Source organism: Benincasa hispida, chromosome 4 (assembly GCF_027475165.1).
Source record: "Benincasa hispida cultivar pf3 chromosome 4, pf3_genome.v1.1, whole genome shotgun sequence".
Taxonomy (NCBI): Eukaryota; Viridiplantae; Streptophyta; class Magnoliopsida; order Cucurbitales; family Cucurbitaceae; genus Benincasa; species Benincasa hispida.
The window spans coordinates 63,901,782-63,909,656 of record NC_143481.1 but is presented as its reverse complement, the minus strand read 5'-3'; the positions used below and the strand labels follow the sequence as shown (position 1 = coordinate 63,909,656).

General features: G+C 37.9%; 1 non-coding gene across 1 annotated transcript; it reads left to right on the top strand.

Moving 5' to 3' along the window:
* Nucleotides 1–6,270: 6,270 nt before the first annotated feature.
* Nucleotides 6,271–6,376, top strand: LOC150036884 (small nucleolar RNA R71). Its single transcript, XR_016529456.1, has one exon. It is a non-coding gene; the product is annotated as a small nucleolar RNA R71 (small nucleolar RNA).
* The last annotated feature ends 1,499 nt before the right edge of the window (nt 6,377–7,875 follow it).

The following is a 7,875-nucleotide window of genomic DNA, read 5'->3' as shown; positions in this document are numbered from 1 at the left end:
GCATAAATCTAAATTACAGCATGCTTTGAAATAAAAACAAAGGTCGAGAGATTATACCTTTGAATTCGAATTGTTTTTCAAGTAATCACTTAATCCAACTTGTTCACGAACGCTTAGAACAAGTCACGAACACTCCTCGCGAACAAGCAGCAAGCAATAACTCGACCCTCGTACCAATCTACACTACCACTTGCTAACCTTGGTATTCTTGGTGTGAGAATCTAGGAATGGTGGGCTCTGGCTAATTTTGGTTAGAGGGGAGGTTTGGTGTAGAGGAGGAAGACGATCGAGAAGGGAATAACAATGTCGTATAGACGAACAAGTCTATCGTATAGACTTTCTACTCGATCGTTTAGTCTCTCAGGCAATCGTGTAGTTACTCGATTGTGTACTCGATAGTATATCTGATGTCTCTCGGAATAATTAGAAAACCATTTTCCTTTATCCCACTTTTTCCATAAAATCAAATAACTACCCACCAAGGTTGGTTATGGAGAAAAATGTTTTAATTATCAAATAATTAATAAATATAAATAAATATGATAACTAACTTATCATATGATATTTATAACCTATAGTTTTAATATTGCATCATATACAATATATAAACCGTAGTTCTTTTTCTCTATTTTATGGCATTTAATATAAACCATATTTATATTAAATTTAATAACTATGAATCTTATTCATAGAAAATATATTTGAATCATATTCAAATATTTGTTCCTCCAGTTATATAATAATGTATCAAATACATTATATCAATTATATCATATATAATTAAATTCCCTCTTATTAATTTGAACATTTCAAATTAACCCAAAAATTTATTCTCAACTTAAATCCATTGAGCTACCAAGGGGACCTTATGGACCTATAGCTTGAAGCTCCAACAGTACGTGAATAACTTATTAAACTCTTTAATCACATTATCCACCATCCGTTAACTACCAGACACTCCACTAAAGATCGACAGATGTACTCTTTACACTACAGATATATTTCTGTGTCCATTAGATATAACCAATCAATAGTACGATAACCTTTCGCCGACTATATTTCAAATTAATAGAGGGATTTAATTATACATGATATAATTAAATTGTTTCAATTATATGTGATATAATTGTCATAATATATTTGATACATTATAGTTTAATGGGAGGAAAAAAAATATTTGAATGAGATCCAAATATAGTTTCTATGAATTGGATTCATAGTTGTTAAATTTAATATAAATAAGATTTATATTAAATGTCATATAAAAGAGAAAAGAAACTATAGTTTATATTGTATGTGATACAATATTAAAACTATAGGTTATGTGTTATATTTTATATAACATATAATTTAATATATATATATATATATATATAAATATATATAATAATAATAATAATAATAATAATAATAATAATATGATAAGTTAGTTATCATATTTATATTTATGTTATTATTATTATTTTAATAATAAGGAAGGGAGTTACAAGTCCCTTCCCCATCTTTTCTCTCCACCTATGTAAGTGGGTGGTGGATGTTTATGGCAAGGAGAATTAAAAGAAAAATGTTTTTTTCTTCTTCGTGAGGCTATTGGTTGAACGATTGAGATAGTGGAGAAAAATACAGAAGAGTTCTGTGTTTTGTCTTGAGTTTTCAAAGTTCTCAATCTTTCCTCCTACACATTAAGTTTTTCCTCTTAACCAAAAATAGTCAGAGCCTAGCACTCCTGAGTTCTCACGCTGAGAATACCAAGGTAATGTTTGTGATAGTGTCCGATTTTGTTCGAGGTTTATCTTGAAGAAGGTCATCAAGTTTTTCATGATTCGTTTGAGGAAAAACATGAAGAAAAGGTCTTCAAAGGTAAGGTTTCTTATAACCCTTACGAAAGCATATTGTAATTTAGAATTAAATGCATATCTTATTGCTTGTTTACTGTAAAACTTTATATTCAATGAATTATGGAATTTGGTCGATCCACTTCCGCTCAAGGTTCTCCCATTAGAGTTTCTTCACATATACTATAATTTGGCTATTAATTTGAACTTGATCCACTCTTATGTCTCAAAAAAAAGTTCAAGTATTCATGTAATAGCCATGGATCTTAGTTTATTGGATTTAGTCTTTCTAAGTACAATTTACATATTCAACAACAATTTGATTGAATAATTGGCGTTAACATCTTTATTGTAAATAGAATATGTTTAAAAATTACAAATTGCGAGTTTTAGGACATACAACCCAACAATGTATCCTGTAAGGAGCAAATCCTTAGAACCATCCACGAGCATGTATTCCTTCATTCTCCGTAGATACTTGAGGATGTTCTTAACGATGGTCCAATGATCAAATCTTGGATTAGACTGATATCTACTGACTATCCCCACTGCATAGTAGATTTAGATCTAGTACATAATATTGCATACATCAGGCTACCAACAGCCAATACATAGGGGATCCGGCTCATTTCCTCAACCTCTTGAGGTGTCTTAGGACACTATTCCTTAGACAATATAACTCCATGCTGAAAGGGAGTAAACCTCTATAGGAGTTCTGCATAAAAAATTTGACAAGTATTTTGTCGATGTACGGTGTCTGAGATAGGGCTAGCGTTTTGTTCTTTCAATCTCTAAAGATCTGAATGCCCAAAACAAACTACGCCTTTCCCTAATCTTTCATTTGGAATTGGGTCACTAGCCAATTTTTAATTTCAGCCAGTAGACCTACATTATTCCGAATGAGTAGGATATCGTCTACATACAACACTAGAAAAGTTACTGAACTGTTGATGGTTTTCTTGTTAAACCCGTATAACGAACAGGTGGATTTGCAACCCTCCCACTACGTCGAGGTTTCCTCAACACTTAAGGTGGATTTGACCTACTAGATGATCCAACTTCAACAACTCTAGTTAAGGTATTGGGTTCTTCAACAACTCTTATTCAAGGTTCAGTAGTTTCATTGGAAAGTTCACTCAACACAATCTTACTGCAGAGCTTATACTCCCATATGTGGTTCTTTTCTAAAAAGGTAGCATTTTTCGACAAAAACACCTTATTATCCTTAGGATCTAGAAGTAACCATCTCTCCTTCCTTTAAGGTAACCTACAAATAGGCATAATTTTGAACCAGGTTCCAATTTCTTTGGATTTGCCTCATGCACATGTGCTAGGTGATGACATGTAGAAATGCATGTCATCTTAGGCTTTTTATTTAGAATTATGAAGGCTGTTAAGTAGAATATGCGGCAATTATGTTAGGAATTCATGAGAAAAGGAGCTTACAGCGTTCAGCATTGAGAATCTCGAGTAACCCATTATTATGCGTTATTATGCATTCAATTGTCTATTTTTGTAGCTAACGCAAGAAGTGGATGCAAACGCGGAAGCCGGACTACCGCATGCGGAGAAACTCTCCATCGCAAAGGCGAACGCATTCGATCAACGCATGGGTGTTGCGATAATCAGTTGCATGTGTCCATCGCATAGGAGTTGCGATTGTGAAGCGATTGCAGTCATCGTGTAGAAGTTGCAGTATTAAGCGAATGCGGTCACTGCATGATTGCAGCTACACAATAGTGCATAATAGAGGGATCAACGCAAGGTTGGTGGAATGAACGCATCAACGCATCTCTCGGGAAAATCAAAATATGATGTTGACATTTCACCTACCACGTCGTTAACAGCAGAGATTCAGAAAGGAATAACGCGTCGCGAATGTCAGAATCAAAGCAGTCCATTAATGTTGTCGCCGATCCAAGCTCTATATAAAGAAGTCGATGAGCAGAATTTCAACTCATCCAGGGTTTTCCCTGCGATCCAGACTAATGCGTGAAAAGAACGTTTGAGATTCTTCATCTCCTTCCTCCATTCCGAGTGACGACCGGAGCCTTCGACTGGAGCTAGATCTCGGGAGAGTCAGCTCCACCTCCCCTCCATGGCACCACCGGTAGCCTTGACGCACATCCGCTGGAAGCAAGTCATTGCTTCCAGCCGGTCATTTCATTTTCTCTTCGTTTCTTATATTGTATTGTATTACATTTTGGGATTAAGGAATTAATACATTATGTGTTCAATGCATTTATGTGTTTCCTCCGATTCCATCTCCATTTTCTTTACTTAGCATCCTTAACTTTCATTGTATCACTTAGTGAGATTGCTAGAGTATTGCATACTTAGTCATGTGGATTAGAGATATGGAGCATGTAGCAAACCACCGAGAGGTGTGCGTTGCATGAGTGTGTGAGAAAATCTTATTTGCTTAGTGTGAAGTTGTAGCAATGCCGGTCTATAGACAGATGCAACGCTTGTCTATGAGTAAAGTCAGCAACAATTAACTGCTCGGGAGGGTAAGTGGTTGGTCGCATTAAGCAATGTAAGCAAGTGTTCACTAGAGATAGGAATAATCTTATGTTAGCCAAGTTTATGTGGTTACCTTGTGTTCGTTGATTTCATGATTCGAGCTTAGGAGTGTTTTGTATAAAATAATTGGAAAAATAAGTATAAACATGAATGATGCGTTGATTTCATCCGCCGCTCACTCAGACTTGGCGGCTCGGGTTCTTTCATGTTTTCTTCCAATGCGAGAACCTCGCAAACTTGGGTCGCTTCTTCTTCAAGAAACTCTATTCTGTTCAGTTGACATTCTTCACTATCCGGGAACTTTAATGCGTTTAACACATTAAACTTCACCTCCTGATTGTCTACGCGCATGGTCAATTCTCCCTTATGCACGTCTATTAATACTTTCCCAGTGGCTAGAAATGGTCGTCCAAGAATAATTGGTACATCACTGTCTACTTCATAATCTAGGATGATGAAATCCGCTGGGAATATGAAGTCGTCAACTTTTACCAGAACATCTTCAATCCTTCCTTCAAGGTACTTGATCGTCCTGTCAGCGAGTTGAAGAGTTACATAAATGGGCTATGCTTTACCAATTCCCAATTTCTTGAAGATTGAGAGTGGCATGAGGTTAATGCTTACTCCCAGATCACACAACGCATGTCCCACGCCAACCCTCCAATTGAGCATGGGACTGTGAAGCTTCCCGGGTCCTTCTGTTTCTTGGGTAGTCTGTTGCTGACTAATGCATTGCACTTCTACGTTAGCGCAATTACTTCTGTCTCACTGATTCTCCTTTTCTTTGTCAAAATATCCTTAAAAAATTTGATGTAGTTTGGCATTTGTTCCAAGGCTTCTACAAGTGTAATATTGATGTGCAGTTGCATCAGGAGTTTAAGAAAACGCTTAAATTGTTGTTCATCATTCTTCTTCATCAAGCGTCTAGGGAATGGTGCATTCAGCTGCACCGCAGGTTTTCCCACATTAGACGTGCTTGGCTCCGAATGGCTTGTGGATTCAGACGTCCTTTCTTCTTGATCTTCTAATATCGTTGGGCGTGTGTTGAGTTCTTTTGAAGGATTGTTGGTTCTTGGGTTCATGGTTCTTTCTTCAAGAGCTTTGCCACTTCGCAATGTCACCGCATGACATTGTTCTTTTCCATTGTTATTCCCCGGGGTTTCCGTGTTGCTAGGCAAGACTCCAGGCTGTCGATTCTTCAACTCACTCGCGATCTGCCCCACCTATATCTCCAAATTTATGATGGAGATGCCTGGCTTTTTGGCAATGTGTCGTTCTGGGCGATATACCCCTTTAAGAGGTTTTCAAGCGAAGATGCTGAACTCGACGTATGACCTCCTTTATTAAAGGATTATTGGTGCCGTTGCTGCGTTGGTTGCAATGCAGGCGGCGGTTCTTGCCTTTGCTGCTGGTTCACCCCTAGGTGGTATGGCTCTTGTTGATTACCTGCCCAAGAGAAATTTATATGGTTCCTCCATCCAGGATTATATGTGTTTGAGAATAGGTTATTTTTAATAAAGCATACCGATTACGGATTTTGTGGGCAATCAGAGTAGGAATGGGGATCTCCACCGCCCAGCTAACCATGGGTTGTACGAATGTTTCTACCTGATTTACCTTTTGCGGGTTTGATGCGTTCCCTAGTGACATATTCTGCAAAAGGATTGTCATAGTAGCCACTTGTGCAGAGAGCGTGGCTATTGCGTTAGAGTCAATAGAATTCACATTCTGAGATTGTCTCTTCCTTTCTGCTCTTGCGTCGTAAATATCATCCACCCATTCCATATTATGTTTAGCTATGCGGTCCAGTATTTCCTTAGCTTCATTACAATTAGCTGCAGCTACGTCGGCCGCCATTTGAGACACTTTGTTTAATCCGCCATAGAAAGTCTCCATCTGGATGGTTAACGGTAATCCGTGATTGGGGAAATTCTTGACTAATCCTTTGAAACACTCTCATGCGGCACTCAAGGTTTCAAATTCTTCCTGCTCAAAGTTCATGATCTCTCTCCGCCTCCTTGCGTTTGTGGTGGGTGGGAAGTATTTCTGCATGAATTTCTCCACCAACTTTTCCCAAGTTGTGATCTCACCAGGCTCCAAAGAACTTACCCATTGCTTTGCGTTGTCACGCAGAGAATATGGGAATAAAGATAGCCTGATAGCTTCTGAGGTGATTCCAGGAATCACAAATGAGTGCACGTCTCCAGGAAACGTTTCATGTGGGCATGAGGGTCTTCTCCCCGAGCACCCCCAAATTGTCCAGCTATTTGAAGCATTTGTAACATCACAGATTTCATCTCAAATCTTGTCCCATCTGGCGTTGGATATATGATCCCTGGTGAGAAATCATACAATATAGGAGACGCATACTCCCTCATGGGACGCATATTACTGTTTGCCATTATGATAGGATTTTGCGCAACATGGGCTAACTGTTGAGCTAAGTTTTGATTCGCTTGTTCGCCCTCCATTTTTTGTTGTCAGAGCAGTTGTTGCCTTAACCTACAGCGACGATTAGATCGATTTCTTCGTCGGAAGGTCCTTTCAACTTCGGGGTCGTATACAAGTTCAGGAGTGCTCTCCCTACTCATAAACGTTTACAAGCTTCGGCTTAGCTAGTAATACTCCCTCAGCTGAAGTGTTCCTACAAAAGATACAAGAAAAATTTCTGGTTAGTTTTGTTGCTGAATCCCCGGCAACGGCGCCAAAAACTTGTTCGTTGATTTCGTGATTCGAGCTTAGGAGTGTATTGTATAAAATAATTGGAAAAATAAGTATAAATATGAATGATGCATTGATGCGTTTATGATGCGTTAGTGATGTGCAACAGGACGCATGACACTCCTCTATTGACGTTCAAGTTTTCCTAAATCAGATCCAAGTATAAATCCAACTTAGGTTCCTGGTAAGTCCAGGGTCGAACTCAGGGATTCAGATTAAAGCTAATGCAGACCTTGCGTTGTAACTGTTGTAGGGATATCCTAAGTGTATGGATAAATGAGTTATTTACACTAGGCTATTGTATGTGCGTGCAAGAAGATACAAAAAGGTCGAGTAGAGAATGATGGGTCGTGTGAAAATGGAGTTTGATGCAAGTGATATGCGTCGATCTAAGTTGGATGTACATGAACAAGAATATGATGCGAATGAGATGACTTGTTTATATCCATTTATGCGTTAGGCTCTATTCGACATTTCTCAATGCGAATATCATACAATATCTATCTCTAGGATGTATGCGTCAAACACAGGATGCAATAACACTAGTGCGTCTATCTCTAGATGTATTAGGCATTCTAACTTGATGTTGGCTTACTTATTCTCTCAAGTAGTTTAAGCTAAGATGCTTTTACCAATTGATTTACTATGCCTAAGCGTTCGAAATGAAATTTTGCATGAAGTATAGATGCATCCAACATAAACAAGAAATAAACAATGACAAAGTATGATAGATCAAATATGAGAATTTATAAAGAAACTGATTGCCTTTACAAAACCAATACTTAATCAAATGAGT